The following is a 26,447-nucleotide window of genomic DNA, read 5'->3' on the forward strand; positions in this document are numbered from 1 at the left end:
GAATTTACCACATACGTTTTGGAACACAAACATAAAATTGAGCTTAGCTTCCAGTGAGCAGACTTCCAGTTTTCCCTAAATGCGTGTTTCACGTGTAGCTCTGAGTTGTCGAAGCTGCTGCTGGTGCGTCCCAATCACTGTGGAGCTGTCTCTGGTTGGGCCTCCTGGCCCTGGTGTCCCCTTCTGCGCCTGTGGCCTGGCCGCGGCCCACCTTCCTGGGGCAGCGGGCTCCAGTGGAGCCGGGCTCCAGCCCTGCGCTGAGTTGTTTCCCAAAGCATCCCAGAGCCAAACCGGTGGGCTTGGTGTGGAAAACAGCTCATGACATCCACGTATGTGCTGTGAGCCAGGAGGGCACCGGGCGCTGTGCTCAAGTTCACTTTGAAGTGTAGGTTCTGAGGGGAAAACACGGCTCAGCCTGTTAGGAACCCCAACTGGAGTAAGGATGAAACTTGCTGGGGAGTTAAGATAGTTGAAGAAACTTGATTCAAAGTAAAATGTAACTGGCTTCACACATCTTCCTTGTCTTCTGGTTTTCCATAAGATTGAAAGGATGATGGAACAGGAGTTTGTCCTCTCCAGGAGATGGAAGCTAGTCTTTCCTCGGAAGAAACCTGAGCAGCCACTTATAAGGCCAAAACCCAAATTTGGCTGCCAATCCAAAGGGATCCCTTCCCGCCCTTAGAAGCCACCGACCCACAGCGGCTCCCCCAGAGGAGCCGTTGGGGCGAGGGTGTCCCCATCCTGGGCTGTTCTCCCAGCTACTCCTGTGGCCGCACGCCCTGGGCCCCACCAGGCAGAATGGGTCCACACCCCCGCCTCACCTTCCTGGTCCTGGGTCATCAGGCATCTAGGGTTTCCCTTTTAAGTGGCTCAGATTGCTTTGAAAGTACTCTGAATAATTGGGGGTTACAATGGACCAGTTGCTTTCTTCTCTATTTAGCATGCCAAGTGGACGTTTACAGCTCCATGTTCTCGGTCTATGAAAATACCTTTATGAGTATTGATTTGGGTTGAACACAGGTTAAGTGTCACCGTGCTAGAAAAGTTAATGCCGTCTCTACCCGCGTGCGCACACACACTCAGGATGCACTGTGTACGTCGTGTGAGTATGGAGTAGAATATTTTATTTTCCTTGATGGAATATTTCACACTGTAGGCTCTCTGTGTCTAGTTACAGACCTTTAGGATATTAGAATTTTCTTTCAAGTCCTTTTATGATGAAACATGAGGGTTTAACTCCTTTTGCAGGGACAGGGTGGTTAAGCAGTGTAAATGCAGTAACGTAGGCACCGGCACTGTTTGTGTGAGCGATGTCACCTTCTAGTTCTTCATAAAGGCTGTGCCTTCACATGGTTGGTCTTTAGGGAGAAGTTAAGTCAGTCTGCATTTCTGCTGTGGCTCACAAATAAAGAGCCTTCATGATCTCGGATGAATCCCGAGTGGATGTTTTCCCATACCTCAGAACCACAGTGCAGGCTTTCACAGGTGAGAGGCCTGGCGGCAGGACTTGAAAGGGAAGGTGTGACAACCTGGTTGGAGGTGTATTTCTGGACTTGCCGGGAGAGTGCTTCCACCATCTCTCCTTGTGAGCATGAAATTATCCAGTAGTCGAAAAGGAAGATGCAGTTTAGGCACGAGTTACGTCAAGTGATTATTTCTTTTCAGGGAGACGCTAAATAATGTGTCCGAGAGCTGCCCGTGCCCTTGGATGCATATATCTGATCCCGGAGCAATGGACCTTTGCTAGAAACAATGGAGAGAAAGTGGGCAGTTGGTTTGCAGCTGGGTTCTTTGCCTGCTTAATCACGGTGCGTCTCCGCCTCTAGCCAGCTGGCCGTGTCCACCTTCTGCGTGCACCAGGTCCTCGCCGCACTTAGTTAATATGCGATTCTCTCAACATCGCCGCACCCCCCGAGGAGCAACAGGTGCCGGCACGGGTGTTGTCTGTCCACATGAAAGGGCCTGGCCACTGTGATTGCTCTTCTCTTTGATCTCCCTGTAGAAGGTCGGCTTGTCTGCCTAGAGATTCCTCTGAAGGGCAGTTTAAAAGTTGGATTTGAGCAACATCAAGTGAAATGTCTTCCCATCTCATGCCGTGAGAGGCTCTTTGGTGTAGCTCATGGCTGGATGCAAGGAAAGATATTAACCCTTCCTTTGACATCAACTGGCTTGCAAGCTGAGATTTCCATCTGCCTCTCTCCTTTGCATTTAGGAAAAATAACCAAAACATGTTTGTGCACATAAAGCTCCCGAGCCCTAGAAGATGAGCTCGTTGCAGTGTTAAAGGTTCATTTTGAGACTCGGTTACCTTCACTTTGTTCATGCATGTAAGGTTGAATGCAGTTGGATGGGCGAGACACTTAGAACTGACGGAAAAAGAGGACAGAAGGAAGATTTTCACGGGCAGAGCCGAGACGCTTTTCTCAAGGTGTTGTGATCAATAAAAGAATCCATGTTTAATGGTGGCTGGTAAGGGCTACTTAGATACCAATTACTGGGTGAAGTGCTATCAGCAGGTGAAGTCATTTTGCGAATTATTTCATGGCACTAACATGCTCACACTGGGGGTGGGGGCAGAAAAAAACCAGATTGCTTCTGATGCTGTTTGTTTAAAAAAAAAATGACTCACTTTAAATATAGTTGCTTTATTTTGTAAATACTTTAGGCAAGTGCATTGCTGTCCAGAAATACACATTTATACTTGTTTTTAATGAGGTTTGAAATCTCAAACCTCATCAGTATCAATATGATCATAGTTTGTGGCTGGTATTTCCCATCCATGTTTCCAGGTTATATATTTTGTTTCTTAACTTTTTCGGTTAGGACCAGTCTGACTTTTTATAACCAATAAATATCCCCACTTTTTAGGAATTTGTAGCTGAGCTGTAACGACACGGCCCAAGATTTATGGGGTCCCATTTAAGGGTAGGCAGTGATTTTTTTTTTTTTTTGAAAAACAGGGACAAGAGTTTAGCTCTCTGTTCTCATAAACTGTGCTGAAGAGCCAAATGATAGTTTGTTGACTGAATATGTCAGGCATCCTGCCACATGTGGTTCAGATGATGAGACAGGAATGAAAGATTCAGGGCAGGGACAGTTCTGACAGATGTCAGCTTCTATAAGTTTTACTGTTTCAGGGTTATTTACATTTATAACCATGATGGCTTACATGTGCATATGGTTTTATAAGTTTTTGAGATTATGAAAGGTATACATGATCAGTGCCGAAAATAAAAAAGGAAAAAGAAAGCCATTGATATCCGCCTCGCAGATATAACTGATGTTTATATTTTATCAGTCCCGCTGGTTTCTTTTTCAGGCATACAGTATACAAGCTGTAATACAATGTGGATCACGTTGCATATAATGTAGTGTGATGTGCCTTTTCAAACAACATATGTATTATTCCACATCATTAGGTGTTACTTTTACTGGGTGCGTAGTAGCCTGTCCTACAGATGCTATCACCATTTATGTAACATCATTTAGTACCCTGTGGCCAGTTGTTCAGGTCACCTTCACTCTTAACTGTGCCGGATTTTGCTGCTGTGGCGTCTTCGGAGTCAGTTGCATGTGGGGCTTTAGGGTTAAAGCACTTTCCAATGGCGCCTCGCATTTGATTGGCACGGTGGCCCCAAGAGGCAGGGAGGCCACTGTGTCACAAACGAAGAGGCTGAGGCTCAGAAGGACTAAAGTGAGTGTTTCAAGATGTCACCCTTCAGTGTAGGACACAGACAAATGCCAGAGGATTCTGGAGGCAGCGTGACGGAAGACCGGGCTGTTTTTTCACCTCAGTGGCAGTGATTCCTTCATTTTTTCAACAGGCGTCTTAAGCTCTGAGCGTCCGTCAGGCTTGGTGAATGAGACAGACCCTCGTGCACTGCTGCGTGAGGAAACCAGGCTGCTTCTTAGGTAACATGGGGAGTATCTGTGCTCATTTTGGTGGTGGGAGGAAAGGCTTGTTCACCCAGCCACAGTAGAGAGCAAGCTCAGAGGATTGCCTTTGTTCTGGGAGTGACAGCGTGCTTTAACGGTCAAGTTAAGGGTAGTCTCCTTTCATGGCGGTTGGTCCCATGTCTCATGCTGCTGAGAGAACTGGACTTGTCGCAGAGAAGTGTTTAGGTACAGTGGAACAAGTGAAGGCAGAGGAAAGCGTCATTTAAATATAGCCCTTTGAAAAAATTGCTTAACTCTGACACCTAAAAGTATTTTCTGAACAACATGTTATGTGAGGACTTCCCTGGTGGCGCAGTGGTTGAGAGTCCGCCTGCCGATGCAGGGGACACGGGTTCGAGCCCTGGTCTGGGAGGATCCCACATGCCACGGAGCAACTAGGCCCGTGAGCCATGGCCGCTGAGCCTGCGCGTCCGGAGCCTGTGCTCTGCAGCGGGAAAGGCCGTGACAGTGAGAGGCCCGCGTACCGCAAAAAAAAAAAAAAAAAGTTATGTGAATCAAGACAAGATGCCGTTTTTCACAATTAAATTGGAAAAAACGTAAATAAAAATGTGCAGTGTATTCAGGGATGGGCTGAAACTGGTATATTTTCATATGATGCTGCTATACTATGAATTGCTGTCCATCCTGTGACCGTATGCGTGCAGATGTAAAAAATGTTAAAATTCTTTGATTCAGGAATCTCACTCAGAAAATGTATTTTCTAGAGAAAACACAAAATAGTAGAAGAAGCTATATACATTGCAGAGTCACTTATCATGGTGCAAAATAGAAACAAGCCTAAACATCCAACAGGAGTGAAATAGTTTAGGAAACAACACTCCATCTGTGTCACCAAACACAGTCAGTGTCCGAATACCTGCGAAACTGTCGGCATGGTAATTAAATGAAGAAGCAAATTAAGACACTAAATGGCATGTACATTACAGCTACAATTATGTAATGCGAAAAAATGCTTGACAAGAATACTCGAAAGTGGCAATAATGTTGCCTTAGTGGTGAAGATCAAAGTAGTTCCTGTTTTCCTTGTCTGTGTTTTAAATTTTTATATAATACAGTTATATTACTTTTTAAGACTAATGTCTTTGTTTTATAAAAATGGCATATCCTTCTTTTTAAACACTAAGCGATACAAGAAAGCAAAATAAAAGATGACACATCACCTCCTATCCTCCATCTCCGAAAACAAGCAGTCTGACATTTGGTGAATGTCCTTCCAGAAATCACTTTTTGCATCTATTAAAAGAGAGAGTAGCGGGTACCCAGATATTAAAGGGCAAATAATTTTAAATCAAAATGGGTTTGTCTAATATAGCGTCAGTAAATATCATCTGTGAAGAGCTAGATAGTAACTATTTTGGGCTTTGCCGTCTGTAGTCTGTCTCAGCTCCTCTCCTCTGCCATTGTTGAAAGGCAGCTACAGACGATATATAAGTAACGAGTGTGGCTGTGTCCCAGTAAAGCTTTCTTGCTCTTCATTCTTTGTTTAGATCCATGTTTCCACCTGGCATCATTTCCTTCTGCCTGAGGATGTCTGTAAACCTTTCTCATAGTGGCAGTCTGCTGGAGGTGAATTCTTGGAGCGTTTATATGTCCAAAAATTCTTCATTGCTCATTGACATTGAAAGATATAGAATTCTAGACTGACAGGTTTTTTTCCTGTCTACTTTATAGATTTTGCTCCACTGTCTTCTTGTCTGTATTGTTTCCAATAAGAATTCTGCTGTCATTCTTACTTTTTCATTCCTTTCTATGTAAATGTGTCTTTTTTCCTCTGGCTACGTATAAGACTCTTTCTCAAAGTTTTCGAGAAATTTGGTTATGATGAGTCTTGGTGTAGTTTCCTTCATGTTTCTTGAACTTGGTTTCATTGAACATCTTGGATCTGTGCGTTCATAGTTTGCGTTAAATTTGCAAATATTTTGGCCGTTATTTCTTCAAATATGTTTTCTCTTTTCCTCCCTTTCAGAAACTCCAGTTATACCTATATAAGGTTGCTTGGAATTGTCCCACAGCTCACTAATGCTCCTTCTTTTCTTCCTTCCTTTTTGGATCCATTTTGGACAGTTGCTGTAAGTATGTGTTCAGGTTCACTAATCTTTTCTTCTGGAGTGTCTAATCTGCTGTTATTCCCATCCAGTGTGTTTTTCATTTTAGATTTTGTAGTTTTCATCCCTGGACGTTCGATTTATGTCTTTATTTCCATATTCTACAGTTCTAACTAGCTTTCTGAACATCTGAAAAAGTTAGGATGACTGTTTTTGTGTTCTTGTCTAATTCTGACGTCTGAGTTCGTTCTGGGTTGTTTGCAAGTGGTTGTTTCTTATCGTAAAGGGTCATATTTTCCTGCCTTTTTCATGCCTGGTAATCGTCGGTGGGATGCCTGGCGTTGTGAGTTTTAGCTTGTTGGGTGCACGGTGCTTTTGCCTTCTAATAAATATTCTTGAGCTTTGTTCTGAAATGCAGTTAACTTTCTTGAAATAACCTGATTCCTTTGGGTCTTGCTTTTACAATTTATTGGGTAGAATCAGAGCAGTGTTCATCCTGGGGCTAATTATTCTCCCCCGAGGCAAGACCTGAGTGCTCTCCCTGATGCTCCGTGAATTAGGAGGTTTTCCGTGTGCCTGTGGGGAAAAGGTGTATCTCCGGCCCTGTAGAAGCATCGTGACTGTTCCCACATCTTTCCTCAGTGTGGTGTAGTTTCCTCACGTGAATGTGCCGGCAGTGCTCTGTGGGTACTCGAGGAGGACCGCCAGAGTCCTTTTTCTGTGCTGCGTCCTCTTCTATCCTGCAAAGTCTGCCTGCCCTGGTCTCCTGGGTCCACAGCTGCATCTCTTCAGTGAGGGAAGCATTCTCTGCCTGCGTACCCTGCTGGGTGCCATGACCTGGAAATGCTCAAGTAAGCTAGGGCCATCGTGGCATTCACCACGTTTCACCGCGTTTGTTTCCCATCTGTCATAGGTCACTCTGCTTGACTATCCAGTGTCTTAAACTGTTGTTTCATATACTTTGTCTACATTTTCTTTTTCGTTTGCTTTAGGTGGGGAAATAAATCTTGTCCCTGTTACTCCTTCTGTCTTGCCTAGAAGCAGAAGTGCTTAGGTGTTGGGGTTTTTTAAAATTATTTTTAAGTGAGTAATTTAAATTTAAGATATTACAGTGTCAAGTAATTGGTTTCCCCTAAACTGCCTGATGATCATTGAACTTTTGCTTTATTTCCAAATGTTTCTCATCGTGTAAACTGGAGCATAATGAAAAGAAGGTACATGAAGACACGACCTGCATGTCTCAGCGAAAAGAATAAAAACGCTTCTTACAAATGGGTCACAAGGAAACCCTGGTGTATACGGCAACAAGGTTCATATGGCGAGTAGACATTCATTCTCTGTGCCCAACACTGTGAAGAGGTAAATTTGGTTTTCTGAGTTATCCTTCTATCTTCTTTATTTTCTTTAAGTAGGCTAGGGTTTGTGAGGTTCATCTGTGAAGTAAAAAGTTTATCATCACAGCATTTTGCCCCATGGTTCAGTTTTCTGCAGTAGAGAAGCCCCAGAAGTGCACATTGTCTTTTCACTGGAGTCCAGGTTGGGGCGTTGGCTTCCTCACCTTGGATAGAAACCCTCTCGGGGTTGTTGACGATGGGGTGCGTCAACGCATCAGCAGCACAGATGCCAGCGCCCGGTAGGCACTTGATAAACGATGGCTTTTAGGGGATTGTCCTTGCTCATGTCGTTGAAAATGGGCCTCTGTGTCAGTTAGGCTCGTAGCCCACCTCGGAGTGAATCATAGCTTTGCAGTATCTCTAGGCAGCCGTTGCAGAAAGCAGGCCTTAATGATTTCTCCATTTGTGAGTCATACTTCTTATTTCTTTTTCTTTTTCTTGGCTTTTCTGGCTAAGGTCTCTTAATATAGTTTTGAGTAGAAGTTGTAATGATGGGCATTCTTGTCTTGTTCCTAAATTTAAAGGAAAAGCTTTCAGTATTGTACTAATGGTTTACTGTGAGTTCTATAGATTGTTTTGTGGATGTCCATTTCCCTCCAGAATGAAAGTCGTTTTCGAGATTACAACGTTTGTCTTCAGTGAGACCATGTTCACGTTTGTACTTGTAAGGAAATATTTAGGAAATACATGTGAGCAAGACAAATCAGATAATCTTTTGAGTAAATCAGATGTTACACAGCTGAACAGTGGTCCACAGTTAATCACATGCAAGTTGGCAGTTAGGTTTTCCGCGCGTTAGGTGAAGGCTGAAAGTTGTGCTTTCTAATTAAGGCCGAGCTGGAATTGCCGAGAGCAGCCACACTTGACTTGTCTAAATCCGAGGGCATATAAGCCTGTAGGGTTTTCTAAGAGTTGGTTCTCTAAATAAAAGTGTTTTGTTTCTCACACATTTTACATTTTCAATGACCTGCACGCCTTGTCACTAATTAGCGTGTTGTGATAGGTAATGTAATGTATATCTGCAAACTCCACTGGGTATAAGTGGAGTTCTCACCTCTTAATTAGTTCCTTGAACAGTGTTCTTGTCATTCCCAGGGAGGCCTAGTGTCCCTTGAACAGAAAACTGCTGAGAAATGGGCACGGAACGTGTCTTATGAGCCTGTGGTGTAGATGGGCCTGCAGTGTCCTGTGACTGCAGGGCCCTTGACCAAGTGGAGTGCCTTGTGCAGTGGGCTCTGCCTCTTTGCTGGAATTCTTACATCCATGGTAACTGAGGTATCTTGAGATCATGGTTCCTCACAGGTGGTCTTTCCGAATGTCCGTGTACGTGCTCAGTACAGACCGGTTTCTTTTTTCCTTTCCGGCTGAATGAATCAGCAGGGCTGGGACTAAGTGAGGCAGGAGACCCAGCCTGGGGGCAACGTTTAAGGAAGTGCTCACTCTCAGGTTTGTGCAAGTGTTATGTACTGGATTGTGTCCCCCACAGTTCATACGTTGGGGCTCAGCCCTTAGTATCTGAAGGTACGGCCTGTATTTGGAATGAAGGCCTATAGAGAGGATGAAAGTAAAACAAGACTGATAGGGTGGGCTTTGATCCACTCTGACTGGTGTCCTGTTGGAACAGAAGATAAGGACACAGAGATGCCAGAGGTGCTCGTGCATCCAGAGGGGTGCCTGTGAGAAGAGGCAGCGAGAAGGTGGCCATCTGCAAGCCAAGGAGAGGGGCCTCAGAACAAAGCAGACCCTGTTGACCCCTTGAACGTGCACATCCGACCTCCAGCTCTGTGAGAAGAAGATAAGTTTTTGTTGTTAAGCTGCCCAGCCTGTGGTATTTCCTTATGGCGATCCTAGCAAACCCGTACGGCAGGCGCCAGCACTGCACCGCACAGCCCTGGAAGTGACTGCCTCCTCAGATTAGTCCTCAGCACGGCTCCTAGCTCACCCCAGGCTCTGGGCCTATATTTTAGATGGACACACATTTCCTTAGTCGAGCAGAAGGTGATGGACGGGGTGGTTGTCGAAGAGGAGTGTGGGCCCAGCAGTCTCTCCTTCATGCACTCACGAACGTTCTGCTAACTGCATCTAAGTCTCTGAGACGCAGCAGTGTCTGACGGGTTTAGACTAAGCCTGTGGCTCAGCCTCTTCCCTGAAGAGCCAAGAGGCTGCTTCTCTGTGAGAGTCCCCAGCGGCCTAAAGAACCACTGTTAACACCAGGTTCACGTCTCCCATCGCGCATTCCTTCCAGGATGAAATGCTTAAAGATATATTGGATGTAAATTTCCTGTTAAGATGAAAGACCTCAGAATAAAAGGTCCAAGAGAATACCCAAGAACCAAGAGAAGGGAAAACTGACATCTAGGTGTATCACAGTGCCATTTAAGCACATCGAAGGGAAAGTTCTAAAATACTACAGGAAGAGAAAAGGAGAACACGTGTAAAGGAGCAGTGATCATACTGACCTCAGATTTTTCAACAGCAACACCAACTATAAAAAGACAATGGGGGACTGTTTCAATGTGTTAAAGGAAAACAACTTAGAGAACACAGAATTTCATACCCAGCTCAAATTTTAAAATAAGAGGGCTTGATAAAAATATTCTCTTTATACAGGCCTCAACATAATGATGACAGTAGATGTGAACGGACTAAACTGACCAGTAAAAAAGACAAAGGTTGATAGATTGAATATAACTCTATATACCACTCATGAGGGGTATATAAAACATTCAGACTTTAAGAGGAAGTGGGCGGAATGAGCATACTAGGAAAATACCAACCCAAAGAAAACTGGGTTAGCCATATTCATGTATAAAATAGACTCTAACAGAAACTATTGTTAGCGATAGAAGGGTCACTACATAATCAATAAAACACAGTGTATTTACGTAAACAAAATATAATGGCATATAAGGGAAAGTTAAAATATAACAGTAATTTTGGATCTTAAGAACACATAGTGGTGAAGTTTCTGTTTTAAGAAATTAGGGGAAAAAAACACGTTAAAGCAAAGAAAAGATAAAATAACAGTAGAAATTAGCAAAATAGAAAACAAAAATACAATAAGGATAAAGCCATAAGTTGGTTCTTTAAAATAAAAGAGTTGGTTAAAGAAAGGTGAGATATATGTGAATAATATTATTAAGGAAAATGAAAAGTACAGAAAAATTAGAGATTAAAAAGTTAATAAAACATGATGTCTGTGGGTATATATGAAAGTTTTGAAAACCTGGACAAGATGCACATAACTTCAAAAAAATCATAGCTTAAATAAGCGAGACGCTTGAATAACTCTATAACTATGAAAGCAGTGGTTGAAATCTTCCCATAAAGAAAACCCCCCGACTCAGTTTTAATAGTCGATTTCTTCTGTTTCTGAAACACATCCCAATTTCACATTAACTTTTCCAGAAAACAGAGAAGATGAGGCATACTCTCTACCCCGCTCATTCTGTGAGGCCGCCATAGCCTTGATGCGGGATTCAGATAGACACACCCTGACCGTTGCAAGTCTGTTTCACTCGTTAAAATAGAGGAAAAGTATTCTAAATACAGTAGCAAATTAAACCTGACACCGTATAGGGAAGATAGGTTTACTTCAGGTGAGCAAGAAGCATCATGTTAGAGAGCTCCTGGATCTCTGGTAGCCGCTTAGAGAGACGTTGAGCAGCGCTAGTGATTTAGGGAAATGTCACATCAGGGACGTTCCATGATGGGCACCTTCAGTGGACCGAGACCAAGGAGTCTGACCGTGCCAGCTAGTGGGAAGAGGCGGAGGATCCTCGCATATCGCCCACGGGAGCGCCAGTGTGAGGGCCTTGGGCGAGAATTTAGCACTGTGTACTGCAGCTGAATGTTCCCCTAGGTATATACCCACCAAGAGAAATTTTGCAGAAATACAAGAGACGTACCAAAGAATGTTTTCTGCAGTGCTGGTCACAATATCGAAAAATGTGGAAGCAATTCACATGCCTATCAACAGCAGGGATACTGTGTGACACTGAGCAAACTGTGCTCTGGTAACAACAGAATATTATACCATAGTTGCGGCACTTGATCCACAGTGATGTGCAACAGTACAGATGCGTGTCAGCAATGTAACTGTAAAACATCACTCCGAAGGATCACATCTTGTCTAATTTTTTTCATAAAATGAAATACAGCTGAAATCTAAAATACATTTTGGAAAATCATATAGATGGAATAAGGCTGTTTTTAAAAGAAAGCCAAGTGAGTCATGCACGTAGTAATCAGGAGGAAGATGACCTCAGCAAATAGATTGGGGCCTGTGGGGCTTATGTGGATGGGTGTGAGTTCTAGCTTTTGTTTAGGTGATGGGTTCATAGTTACTTCATTCAGAGTATGACATGGTCCCATGATGAGTGTGTGAGGGACCAAGGGTTATGATTATAGACACATTTCTGTGTACCAGACTTCCAAAACCACAACACGTGTTGTGTCAGGGCTCTCCAGACACACATGGGCGCATAGATGAAAGTTACGCACATGGTGATATGTGTATAATTACGTATATACACAATTATATACGTGTATGAGATACATGCATGTATGAGGTGTGTGTGTGTGTGTGTACACACATCATACTCACCCCAAATCCGTGGTTTACATTATGGTTAACTCTTGGTGAACCTATGTTTGGACAAATGTATAATGATCTATATCCACCATACAGAGTTGTTTGAGTGCCCTAAAAATCCTCCATGCTCCCCTATTTATCCATTCCTATCTCAAAACCCCTGGAAACCACTGTCTTTTACTGCCTCCATGGTTTTGCCTTTCCAGTAAGTCGTATGGTTGGAATCGTATAATATGTAGCCTCTTCAGATTGATTTCTTCACTTAGTAACATGCATTCAAGTTTACTCCGTGTCTTCTCGTGATATGATAGCTCATTTCTTTTTGGTGCTGAATAATATTCCGTTACCCAAGTGTACCAGTTTATATATCCTTTCTCCTACTAAAGAATCTTGGTTGCTTCCAGGTTTGGGCAATTATGAATAGAGCTGCTATAAACATCCGTGTGCAAGTTTTTGCATGGATATAAGCTTTCATCTCCTCTGGGCAATTACCAAAGAATGTGACTGCTGATTGTATGGTAAGAGTGTGTTCAGTTTTGTAAGGAAAACTGCCAGACTGTGTCCCAAGGTGGCCGTACTGTTTTGCATCCCCAACAGCAATGAATGAGAGTTCCCTTTGCTCCACATTCTCACCGACATTTGGTTTTTGTCAGTGTTCAGGATTTTGGCCATTTCTAGTAGGTGTGTAGTGGTGTCTCATTATTTTAATTTGCATTTCCTTGATGACATATGATAAGGAGCATCTTTTCATTTGCTTATTTTCCGTCTGTTTGTCTTCTTTGGGAAGGTGTCTCTTCAAGTCTTTGGCCTGTTTTTTAATCAGGTTTCTTTGTTTTCTTACTATTGAGTTTTAAGAGTTCTTTATATATTTTAGATCAGTCCTTTAGCAAATGTCTATTGCAAATGTTTTCTTAGTCTGTGGATTGTCTTACTTTGTTGACATTATCTTTCTCAGAGCAGAAGTTTTTAATTTACGGAAGATCAGTTTATCAGTTATTTCTTTCACAAGATTGTGCCTTTGGTGTTTTATCTAAAAGGTCATCACCATACCCAAGGTTATCTAGGTTTTCTCCATTATATAGTTTTATGATTTACATTTAGGTCTAAGATCCATTTGGAGTTAATTTTTGAGAAGGGCATAATAAGGTCTGTGTCTGGATTTTTTTTTTTTTTTTTTTGCAAGTGGGTGTTCAGTTGTTCCAGTACCATCTGTTGAAAAGACAGTCTTTTCTTCATTGTACTGCCTTTGTTCCTTTGTTAAAGATCGATTGACTATACTTATGTGAGACTATTTCTGGGTACTGTATCCTGTTCCGTTAATCCATTTGTCTACTTTTTCACCAATACCACTTTTTTAAAAAATTAATTAATTAATTTATGTTTGGCTGCCTTGGGTCTTTGTTGCTGCGCACAGGCTTTCTCTAGTTGCGGCGAGCGGGGGCTCCTCTTCGTTGCGGTGCGCGGGCTTCTCATTGCGGTGGCTTCTCTCGTTGCGGAGCACAGGCTCTAGGCACGCGGGCTTCAGTAGTTACAGCACGCGGGCTCAGTAGTTGTGACATGCAGGCTCTAGAGCGCAGGCTCAGTAGTTGTGGTGCACGGGCTTAGTTGCTCCACGGTATGTGGGATCTTCCCGGACCAGAGCTCAAACCCGTGTCCCCTGCACTGGCAGGTGGATTCTTAACCACTGTGCCACCAGGGAAGCCCCTTTTTCCATAGATAGATAGATAGATAGATATGTGTGTGTATATATATATATATATACACACAGACACACACACACACACACACACACATATACACACACACACAGCAGGTTCTTATTAGTCATCCATTTTATACATATTAGTGTATACATAATGTAGTGTATACATTAGTGTATACAATCTCCCAATTCATCCCACCACCACACCCCCCCCACCTTTCCCCCCTTGGTGTCCATACGTTTGTTCTCTACATCTGTGTCTCTATTTCTGCCTTGCAAACCGGTTCATCTGTACCATTTTTCGAGATTCCACATATATGCATTAATATACGGTATTTGTTTTTCTCTTTCTGACTTACTTCACTCTGTATAACAGTCTCTAGGCAACCCAAATGCTCGTCGACAGACAAATGGGTAAAGAAGATGTAGTACATACATACAATGGAATATTACTCAGCCATAAAAAGGAACGAAATTGGGTCATTTGTAGAGACGTGGTTGGACCTAGAGAATACCACACTATCTTCATTACCATGGCAGTATAGTTAAGTCTTGAAGTTGGACAGCGTTAAGTCCTCCAACTTGGTTTTTCTCCTTCAGTGTTGTGTTGGCTATTCTGGGTCTTTTGCCCCTCCGTATAAACTGTAGCATCAGTTTATTGATAACCACAAAATAGCTTGCTGGTATTTTGATTGGGATTGCACTGATTCTCTAGATCACTTTGGGAAGAACTAACATCTTGACAATATTGAGTCTTCCTATCCATAAGCATAGAATATCTGTCCATTTATTTAGTTCATTGATTTTGTGTATCAGAGTTTTGTAGTTTCCCTTGTATAGATCTTGTACAGGTATTGTTAGATTTATACCTAAGTGTTTCATTTGGGGGCTGCTAATGTAAATGTATTGTGGTTTTAAGTTTAAATGTCACTTGGTTATAGCTGGCAGTTTGGAAAGCGATTGCCTTGTGTATATTCACCTTGTATCCTGCAGTCTTGCAATAATTAGTTCCAGGGAGTTTTTTGGTCAGTTGGTTTGGATAGTCTACATAGATGATCATGTCATCTATGAAAAAACCAGTTTCATGTCTTGCTTATCAATCTGTATACCTTGTATTTCCTCCTCTTGTCTTACTACATTAGCTAGCACTTCCTGTTCAGGGCTGAGAAGGAATGGTCAGAGGGGATTCTTGCCTTATTCCTAGTGCCTTTTTCTTAGTAGGAAAGTTTCAGGTTTCTCACCATTATGTATGATATTAGCTGTAGACTTTTTTTGTAGATACTCTTTATCAAATTGAGGGAGGTTCTTCTCTATGCCTAGTTTACTGAGCATTTTTATCATGAATCGGTGTTGGATTTTCTCATGCTTTTTCTGCATCAGTTATGACCATGTGATTTTTGTTTTTCAGCATGTTGATTTAATGGATTACATTAGTTTTCAGATGTTGAAGCCAGCCTTGCATACCTGGTATAAATCCCACTTGGTTTTGGTGTATAAATATTTTTTCATACATTATTGGTTTTGATCTGCTAATGTTTTCTTGTGGATTTTTACATCTGTGTTCATGGACAGTATCGGTCTGTAGTTTTCTTTTCTTGTAATGTCTTTGTCTAGTTTTGGTATTTAGGTAATACTGGGCTCATAGAATGAATTAGGAAGTATTCCCTCTGCCTTTATCCTCTGAAAGAGATTATAGAGTTTGGGTATAATTTTTCCCTTAAATGTTTGGTAGAATTCACCAGTGAATCTATCTGGGCCTTGTGCTTTCTGTTTTGGAAAATTAATGATTTATTGATGAAATTTCTTTACAAGATACAGGCCTTTTCACATTGTTTCTTCTTGTGTGAGTTTTGGCAGATTGTGTCCCTCAAAGAATTGGTCCATTTCATCTAGGTTATCACACTGTGGACGTAGAGTTGTTCATAATATTCCTTTATCATTTTAATGTCCATGGGATCTATAGTGATGCCCCGTCTCTCACTTCGGAAATAAGTAATTTGTGTCCTCCATCTTTAATTCTTAGTTAGCTTGGCCGGAGGCTTATCAGTTTTATTGATCTTTGCCAGGAACCAGCTTTTGATGTTGTTCATTTCTCTCTCTTGATTTGTGTTCTTATTATTCTTCTGTTTACTTTGGTTTTAATTTGCTGTTATTTTTCTAGTTTCCTAAGGTGTAAACTTACATTATTGGTTTTAGATCTCTCTTCTTTTCTAATGTATGCGTTCATTGGTATAAATTTCCCCCTAAGCACTGCTTTCACTGCATCCAACAAATTTTGGTAAGTTGTGTTTCATTTTCATATGGTTCAAAATGTTTTAAAATTGGGCTTCCCTGGTGGCGCAGTGGTTGGGAGTCCATGCAGGGGACACGGGTTGGTGCCCCGGTCCAGGAAGATCCCACATGCCGCGGAGCGGCTGGGCCCGTGAGCCATGGCCGCTGAGCCTGCGCGTCCGGAGCCTGTGCTCCGCAACGGGAGAGGCCACAATGGTGAGAGGCCCACGTAACGCAAAAAAAAAAAAAAAAAAAATTAAAATTTATCTTGAAATCTCTTCTTTGACCCATGTATTAGTTAGAAGTGTGTTTACTCTTCAAATATTTGGGGGGTTTTCAGTTTTCCCTCTGTTATTGATTTCTAGTTTAATTCCATTATAGTCTGAGAACTGACATTGTATGATTTCTATTTTAAATTTGTTAAGGTGTGTTTTATGGCTCAGAATGTGATCTGTCTTGGTGAGTGTTCCATGGGGGTTTGGGAAGAATGTGTATTCTGCTGTTGTTGGATAAAGTAGTCTCTAAATGTCCATTATCACCAGTTGAGTGGTAGTGTCGTGTTAAACTATATCCTTACTGATATTCTCCAGGAGTGAAATTACCATTGGATGTGTGTTCAGCTTTAGTAGACACTGCCAGTCATTTCCCAAAACAATTGTCACATAAAGAGAGGAGAATTCTTTTTTGTGCCAATATTTGGTATTGTCAGTATTGTTTAGTTGTAGCTATTTTATTGCTGTGCAAGAGTATCCTGTGGTTTTAATTTTTCTCATGAGTAATGATATTGAGCATCTTTTCATAAGCCTATTGATCATTCTTACATAATCTTTTTTACCTGTCTGAAAAACACTTGCGTACTCTAAGATCCTGTGGTTTTTTTCAATTTTTTGGTACTGTCTTTCATGCCTCGGCCTGTAACCCATGTAAAATTTACGTTTGAATATGATGTGATACAGGGAGTCAAATTTCCTTTTTTTCCCTATATGTTTATCCAGTGGTTCCACCAACTTCCTTTTTCCCATTAAATTACCTGTAGGTGCTTTTGTCAAAAATCAATTGATGCTGTATGTGTATGTTTATTTCTGGATTCTCTCTTCTGTTTCCTTGATCCTTGTATTCCTACACGGGTAGTATACTATCATGATTGTTGAAGCGTCACCCTACAAGTTTGAAATGAGATATTGTGTTTCTTGAAGTTCTTTTTTATTATTATGACTATCCTAGGTCCTGTGAATTTCCATACAGATTTTTTAATCGACTTGTCAGTAATTAAAACAAAACTCTCCCAAAAAGCCTCTTGGAAATTTGATTGGGATTACATTGATTCCACAGATCATTAGAGGATAATCCAGCATCAGTAATATCTTACAGTTAAGTAATGTGATATGTGCCTCATTTATTTGTTTCTTTAATTTCTGCCAACAGAGCTTTGGGTTTTTTAGTGTAAAAGTCTTGTACGTTGTTTTTGGTTCATTCTAATATATTTTATATTGTTGCTGTCATAAATGGTATTATTTTCTTTACCAGTTTCCAGTTGTTGGCTGGTCTACTTTATAATGGGGTTTTATGTATTAACTTTTTATCATGTGATCTTCCTAAATTGATTTATTCTACTTCTGTACTTTCTTTTGGATTTTCTATATACACAATCATTTCATCTGTGCACAGTGTTGAGTAAGATTGGTGAGTGTAGACATCTTTGTCTTGTTCATGACTTCAGGGGAAAAGCATTCAATATTTCACCATTCAGGTTTAATATTTAACTCTTGAGATTTTTAAAATAGGTATCCTTTATCAGAATAAGGAAGTTTCTTTTCATCTCTAGTTTGGTTTTTTTTGGTTTGTTTTAAAAAGTTTTTTTTAATTAATTTATTTATTTTTGGTGGCATTGGGTCTTCATTGCTGCACATGGGCTTTCTCTAGTTGCGGCGAGTGGGGGCTACTCTTTGTTGCGTTGCACGGGCTTTTCATTGTGGTGACTTCTCTTGTTGCGTAGCACGGGCTGTAGGCACGCAGGCTTCAGTAGTTGCGGCACGTGGACTCAGTAGTTGTGGCTCACAGGCTCTAGAGCACAGGCTCAGTAGTTGTGGCTCACAGGCTTAGTTGCTCCATGGCATGTGGGATCTTCTCGGACCAGGGCTCAAACCCGTGTCCCCTGCATTGGCAGGAGGATTCTTAACCACTGCGCCACCAGGGAAGTCCCACATCTCTAGTTTGCTGAGAGCTTTTATTGTGAATATATATTGATGAATTTTATCAGATCTTTCTTCTGCATTGACGTTTTCTTTTTCCTTGGTTACTGTAGTGAATTATGGGTTTTAAGTGCTAAATTATTTTTTCACTTTTGTAATAAAGCAACTTAGTTGTGATTTATTATCTTTGTATGTTGTGGACGTTGATTTGTTAATAGTTTATTGGGGATTTTGTGTCTTTGTTATGAGAGTTATTGACTTGTAATTTTTCTTTTTTCAATGCATTTTCCAGAAATACAGCAGGATCGAGATGGGAAGTGTTCCATCTTTCTGTGTTCTTTGAGAGACTCTTCATCCAGTTTCCATTTCTATTGTTTTAATATTTGAAAGAATTTGCCTTTGATCCCTCTGGGCTTGAAATTTCTTTTGGGGAAGGTTTTTAATTGCAGATTCAAATTCTTCAATTAATATAGCTATTTATGTTTCCTGTTTCTTCTTGAATCAGTTCTTGTATTTTGTATTATTCACTGAATTGCCCCATTTCATCTAAGGTATTCAGTTTATTGGCGAAAGGTGTTCATAATATTCTTATTTTCTTTTTAGTGTCTTTAACATCTGTAGTGATACAGCCTTTTTCATTCTTGAAAAAGGGTAGTGTTCCCTCTTCCTCCTCTCTTTCTGTCCCCTTCCTCTCTCCCTCCCCTGCCCCCACCCCGGATGGGGATGGGGATGGGGATGGATCCGGGAAGAGACTTATCCATTTTATTAATGCTTTAAAACAAAGACAACTTTTCCTTTGAAATTTCTCTATTTTTATTTTCCTCTGCTTCTACTTTGTTGATTTTACTCTTTCAAAAATGATCTCCACCTTTTTACCTCACTTAGGCTTAATTTGTTATTTTTCCTAGCTACTTAGAAGAGAGATTACATCTTTGTTCAGCTCTCCTCCTTTTCACATACTTAAAGCTCTAAATTTCCTGCTAAATACTGCTCTAGCTGCATCCTGCAAGTTTTGATATATTGTACTATTATCTGCTTAAAATATTTTAAAGATTTCCTCATTTTCTTTTTGATCCATATGTAGTCTCTAAACATATGGATTTTTTTCTGATTATCTTTGTATTATTTCTAGTCTAATTCACGTGATCAGACAACCTATTCTGTGTGATTTCTTTCATTTAAGAATTGTTTAGGTTTATGTTCTAGCGTGTATTCTGTTTTGGTAAATGCTCCCTGTGTACTTGGAGGTAGTATGTATTCTATAGTTGATGGATATGTGGTTCTGTATTTTTCATTTAAGTGAAGTCAATAAATTGAGTACCAACCAAGGTGAACATTCTGTTCTGTTATCTCATCATACCTTCCTGCTGTCTTCTACTTCCTCCAGCTTTCTCTAGCACATTGACTCAAGATAGGTAGCTTTATAATATATGTTTGGGGGCTTAAATTGGTTAGTCATGTACTAGGCCAGTCATCATTTTAAGGATAATGGGGGGAAAAATGCTGTAAATTAAAAGGTATTCTTCATATATTCCAGCAGGTTAAGAGTTGTCTACAAAGACAAATGTGCATTTGTTGATTGCCATAGTTGAAAAGAAAGCAGTTTACATGAACTCAGTGTCTCTCCAGACCTGTAGATTAAAGCAATCACAATGTAAGAGCTAACGCAAAGGCACGTTTGCATCCTTGATACCAGGGATCACTCTTTATTCATTTAACCTAGATATTTGTTTGTGTTTGGACATTATTGGATGAATGTAAAGGCCAAAGAAGCTCATGAAACAAATAATTCTCCCTTACCCTTCAAATGGATCACAGTGTATGAATAGGAATTTTTTCTGTAGTAGTCTTTGAACAGCCAATAATCATGGCTTGTCTGTCTGTTCCTTTAGCTGTCCTGTGAAGTACATTAAGACGTGGCCTGGGTAGGTGCTCAGTCAACCTATACAGGCTTTATTGATGAAAGGGAGAAGGGCTTAAGAGTATTTCTTTTCATAAATGGGACCATTGACAGTGTTACTGACTGGAGTGCTTCCTAGGATGATAATGTTACTCCATAAAATCAACTAGTAGTTATAAATTTTCTTTTAAGAAATATTTGACTAAGGAGTCATAACTTTAAGAGGAGACCTTGTGATGTTCTAGAACAAACATTATACAACACTTAACTGGATATGTTTTATAACCTTTCTGAGCCTCTGGTTTTTTATCCTAATTCCCCTGTTGGAGTAATACCTACCTCTCAGGTTCTTTGATGACACTGTTGCCTTGTTAAAGAGGTGATGTGAGTCATAGTCACCATCCTTGACTTGGTGGCTCTCCCAGAGATATTAGTGTTTTTAACTCTTTTGCTTATCTACAATCACGGTGTTAACAGGGGCTGGATAGAGCAACCAGAGCCAGGCATTGAGAGACGTGCCTCCAAGTGTGTGATTTAACAGATGTACCTCCTGACTGCAAGTGAGTTTTCTGCTACAAACTCATCAGGTCTCTTACATCTCAATAAGTATGATTATATACAGGCCCAAAATCAAGCTTTCTATGGGATAGAAATTGTCTGTGACCATACTGTGGCCGTCTGTCCAAAATCAGGCATAAAAGAGAAAAAAAAAAAGGAATAAAATACAGAAGGAACAAGCACAGAAAAGCTAACAAGATGGCACATTTTGATCCCATCATGTCAATAATTACATTAAATTTAATGCTCTAAGTATACCAGTTATGAAACAGAAATTGTAAAATTGTGAGGGGAAAAAATATCAAGACCCAAATGTGTGCTGTCTGAAAGAAACCCACTTTAAATAGGAAGACAGAGCTAAAGGTATAGGAAAGGTAAAAGACATATACCACGAAAACACTGATAAAAAGAAACCTGAAGTGACTGGTAATATTAGATGACTATTAAAACAAAGAATATTACCAGGGGTAGAGAGATACATTATCTAATGATAAAATGGTTAATTCACCAAGAAGATGAACACTCTTAAATGGCTCTGTGCCCAGCTACAGAATTTATGAAGCAAAAAGGGAAGGGAGAAATAGACAAGTTTACAGTTATAGGAGGACACTTTACCACTCCTTTCTCGGTAAGGGATAAGACAGATTAACCTAACACCAGTAAGGATGTGGATAGCTTGCACAGCATTATCCACCGCCTTGTTGTAATTGACATTTATAGACCACTCCACTTAACAAAAGCCAAATACGTGCTCAATTCAAGTACACATGGATCATTTCTAAGGTAGGTCATATTCTGAGCCATAAAACAGTTCTGAATAAATTTTAAAGTATTTAAGTTGTGCAAAATCTTGTCTCTTACCACAGTGGGATTAAATTATTGGTAACAAAGATAGATGAAAAGCCAAAATATTTTAAATTAACTCACTGTTCAGAGAAGTCAACATAGGGAAAGCCTACCAGAAGTCCTAGGAGGTAGCTAATGTTGTGCTTTGAGGGAAATTTATAGCATTAAGTATTTATATTAGGGGGAAAAGATCTCAAAACAATGATCTAAGCTTCTTTAAGAAGAAGAGCAAATTGAAGCCAAGGCAAACAGAGGGAAGGAGTGATAAAGGTGAGAACAGAGATGGATGAAATTGAAAACAGAAAAACAATAGAAACTATCCTTGAATCTAAAGCTAATTCTTCTAAAAATATCAGTAAAACCAATAAATCCCTAGTCGGAGTGAGAAATAAAAGACATAAATTAACAGTGTTAAGAATGAAAGAGGGGACATTGTTACCAATCCTACCAACTTGTAAAGGTAAGGAGTATGTGGCATGAACAGCTGAGCCTGGACATTTGACTACTGAGATGAATGGATGACTTTTTTGAAAGGCTCAAGTACCAAAGCTCACTCAAGAAGAAGTAGAGAGCCTAAATAGTCTTACATCTATTACACTAATTGACAGAGTAGACATTTTCCCATAAAGGAAAATTCAAGCCCAGATGGCTTCACCGATAAATTCTACCAACAATTTATAGGAGAAATAATATCAGTTCTCCAGAAACTCTTCCAGGAAATACACAAGGAAAGAGCACTTTCCAACTCATTTTATGGTGCCAACATTACCTGATACCCCAGCCAGATAAAGTCATTAAAAGAAGATTCCTCATACACACAGATGCAGAAACCCTCAAGAGTATTAGCAAATTGAAACTATAGTATATAAAAAGGATGATACAACATGACCAAGTTGTTTATCCCCAGGAATGTAAACCTGTTCAACATTTAAAATCAATCGACTCATCATGTCAGCAGAAAAGAAAATGAAGATAAGCTATGATCATCTCAATAGATGTATGTAGAGAAATTTCTTAACCTGATTTTTTTGGTAAATGGCACCTCTGAACTACATGCAGCGTACCTAACGGTGATGGACTGATTCCAAAAATCAGAACCCAGGCAAGGGGAGGAACTCCTACTACGCCTGTTCAACTGGGGGTTCTGGCCGGTCCAGTACCTCAAGGAAAAAAGAAAAACCACACACACATTATGGAAAAGGAAGAAATAAAACTGTCTCTGTAGAAGGCATGATTGCCTACATATAAAAACCAAAAAAAATCCTCAAGAAAACTACGCGACATCCAAAACCAACTGTATTTCCGTATACTAACAATGAATATTAGAAATTTTAAAAATATAGTTTCATTTACAATAAAGCAAAAAAGACTTTGAAATAGATTTCTGTTGATATTTGCAAGATATGTATGTTGAAAATTACGAAACCCTAAATGAAAGAAAGAAAATGACTTCGTAGTAACCGGAGAGACATTCTGCGTTCTTGGATTGGAAAACTCAAGTGTTGTTGGGAACTCACTTCTCCCTGTATTGGTCGGTGGGTTTAACTCAATCCCAGTCAAAGTCTCAGCAGGGCTTTTGGTAGAGATTGATTAACTATTCTCCCAATTGTACAGAAAAGTAACAGTTTTATAAGTTTTCCACAGCTATTCCGTCAGTCCGTCGCTGGAAAATAGATAACTGCGTGAGAAGGTAGCTGATCATATAATTTCTTCAAGAGAAAGTGGTGACGTCTGGATTTCAGGCTTTCTCTTAGGTCATATCTCGCAAGAAACAAACTTTAAATTTTTCAAACTAAGGTGGTTTCACCTTTGTGCCCGATAAATCTTTTGGGAAAAAAATGAAGCAACAGAGCGACTCACTGGACTATTTTCTGGTTTTGATTTTTTTGATATTTAGTTGACAATTACAATCTGTGTGATTGAGCATCATACAGTCTCAGAATTAAACTAACGTGTTCTTCCTCCAAAACTCCCTGCATAGTGGAACATTAGAATTCTTTTGGTTAGTTTTAGAAACATTCTAGAATTTTAAAACATTTTGCATCTAATATAATGTAGAAAACATGAAATCTACATAATGTATGCAGTGTAACTAATATTAGAAGCATGTTCAAGGAGCAGCCTGTGGGGTTAATAGGGTTTAATTTGCAAGACAAATGAAGGCTTATTTCCTCCTAGGCACTCTGCTCTTAATTCTTGTAGGGCCACTTTTGAAGAATAGTCCATTAATAGATGAGGAGAACCCTTGCTGGGCAGGAGCAGAGCGTGCTAGCAGTGGGATCAGACGGCCTTTGCACTCAGACGGGTGTTTCCCAGAACACAGAGCTGTTTATTAAGATGCAGCGCTTAAGTAGTTCTGTGATGGTTTCCTCACAGGGCCACGAACTGGGCGGAAGGGATGCACACATGCTTTACCTCTGTGATAGACCATGATTACAAAAATAAAAATAGACGATCCGAATGCCCACATACACAGAGGGGACGTTTTTAAGGAAGTCAAGATAGATCTACACATGGGAATATTCTGCATTTAAAAAAAAACGTTTTCAAGAATCTTTCTAACAAAGGAAGATCCTCATTGTCGACATCCCACCTGAACTGAAGAACATTGAAATGATTAAAAACAAAAGACTGAAAGGAATACGTTTAGTCAGCAGTGGTTATCTCTGGTCGATGGGGTTGCAGGTAACTTACAACTGCCGAAGTGGGAGCCCACAGGAGTTAACAGAGCTGGCTTTAGGGCTTTTCAGCTGGGGACACCCAATGGCATTTGACCCATCCCAGTCTGTGAGCTGACCATCGCCTTACTGAATGCCAGTAGCATCCCCTAGTCACTGTGGCAGCCAGCAATGCCTCCACGTTTTCTGAACATCCGTAGGCAAGCACTAGCCCTGACTGGGAACCCTAGGTCAGTCAGTAGCTCCCACGGTTGGCAAGAGAGCATCCGGAAGCAGGTTAACGTGTGACGATGGCCTGTAGAGGAAGTCGAGCTAGCAAAAGGCTGAGGGACGTCTCCAGCTCCATTTTTACTGATGACTTACGGACAGAAAAGGGGGTTTGTAGCCAAGTGGAAACCTGTTAGAAAACCAGGTGACCCTGTCGTGTTTTGTCCTGCCCCTTTCCCCCTGCCCCTGCTCCTGGGGCTGGGGCTGTCTTGGGACCACCCAGGGTTAGGCATCCCCCACTCCAGGGCAGACGTGTGCCGTGGAAGGGCCGGCCCTGGCTGGTCAGGGATCTCCTAGAGAATAGGAAGCTTCATTCAAGGAGGAAAACCAGAGTGAGCAGTTTGGAGAAGTCAGATGTTTAAAACATGAAAAGAAGCGGAACTTTGCGTTGCAGAGGTTTTGAGTTTCGCGATCTTGACGTACCAGCGTCTCTCCTGGGGCTGACAGAGCCGGGGGAGGGTTCAAAGGCAGAGAGCCCGTTTACGTGGGGCCCTGGCGCACAGACTCGCTGAGAAGGGGGTGGGGCCGGTGTGGGAGCTGAGCCGCCGTCGTCCTCGGGCCTCTCTCCAAGCAGGGGCAGGGCCCGGCCGCCACACTCTACACAGTGGAAACCACCTGCAAGCTCGTGACTGTTCAGTTCCGCAGAAAAGGGCACCAGCACACTGATTTCTTTCACGTTCACACGGGATCGTAATGATTTCTTCAGCTTTTAAAAGGACCCCCTTTTTTTTTTTTTTTTTTTTTTTTTTGCGCGGTACACGGGCCTCTCACTGTTGTGGCCTCTCCCGTTGCGGAGCACAGGCTCCGGACACGCAGGCTCAGCGGCCATGGCTCACGGGCCCAGCCGCTCCACGGCATGTGGGATCTTCCCGGACCGGGGCACGAACCCATGTCCCTTGCATCAGCAGGCGGACTCTCAACCACTGCGCCACCAGGGAAGCCCAGAAGGACTCTTGACTTCACCTCTTGGTGGTGCCTTTCTGAGCCTGTGTTCACAGCATCCTCTGTTTGGCCTTAACAACCAGCCCAGATCCTGTGGCGTGCTGCAAATCAAGGCACTGAATACTGGTTATGTCAACTTTTTAGAAATTTAACAGTTCTTAAACCAAAACTTTGACCTTTCATTTATGGATCAATGACCTGGATTGAGGGTTTTTCTCTATCTTTTTCCCAAACCACTCATTCTTTCAGTAGGCATTTGTGGAGCTCTTGGTTTGTCTCATTAATCCCTTCATAACAGAAACATCTATGGGCGGCCTGCAGCATCCCAGGCCTCACTCTACCTGCAGGAGCCCTTGCCTGGGCTCAGGTACTCCTTGTTCAGAAAGGCCTTCCCTGCCCACCCTCTGAAGAGGCTTGTCACACTCCAGACCATCACCATGCTGTGTTCTTCATTCATTTCTGTGGGTTTATGGTGTGTTCCATTGGTCCCCTCTCCCAGAACAAATGCTTTAGGGGGACCATGTCGTTCTCATTCCTCTGTGTCTCTAGCACCTCTAACACTGTCGAGCTCAGGGTGGACATTTGGTAAGTATTCACTGAATGAGCAGATGAATGGATGAGAACAGACAGGGTGTAAGCCTTCAGAGAAGCCAGACAAAGTAATGACGATAAAGCGAATTTCGGTGTGTGGCGAGGACCGTAGCCCACAGTGCCGTGGGGCTCGTGGGCAGGGAGGTAGCCCAGGCCGGGATCCGGGAAGGTCAGTCTGGGGGTATGAAGTTCAAGTGGACACAGCAAGAGACTGGAAGGAGAGGGGGCCGGGGTGGGGACGCCGTGAGAAATGAGGCCCTGCTGTGTAAGGAGTCGCGTGCTTGGGCTCTGCCCCCAAGACCAGTGGAGCCCCCCGGAAACGCTGAGCGTGGCACCTCCTGCTTCACGTTAGACAGGGTGTCCCTTCTTAACCCCTGGGCCGTCGTCTCCTGATCTATCCAAAGGAAGCAAAACCTTCTGAACAGAGCTGTTGTAAGGATTAAATTAGAAACAAATTAAATCCGCAGCTCTGTTAAGTGCCCCAAGCGGTGCGCTTGGAACGGGGTTAGT

The 26,447-nt window shown here is 41.6% G+C and overlaps 1 protein-coding gene across 2 annotated transcripts in view; it reads left to right on the forward strand.

Moving 5' to 3' along the window:
• The window catches only part of MGMT (O-6-methylguanine-DNA methyltransferase), a 311,657-nt gene that overhangs the window by 125,494 nt on the left and 159,716 nt on the right, over window positions 1–26,447 (forward strand). The gene's annotated exons all lie outside the window — the stretch shown is intronic.

The sequence above is a fragment of the Lagenorhynchus albirostris genome, chromosome 16 (genome assembly GCF_949774975.1).
Source record: "Lagenorhynchus albirostris chromosome 16, mLagAlb1.1, whole genome shotgun sequence".
NCBI classification, from domain to species: Eukaryota; Metazoa; Chordata; class Mammalia; order Artiodactyla; family Delphinidae; genus Lagenorhynchus; species Lagenorhynchus albirostris.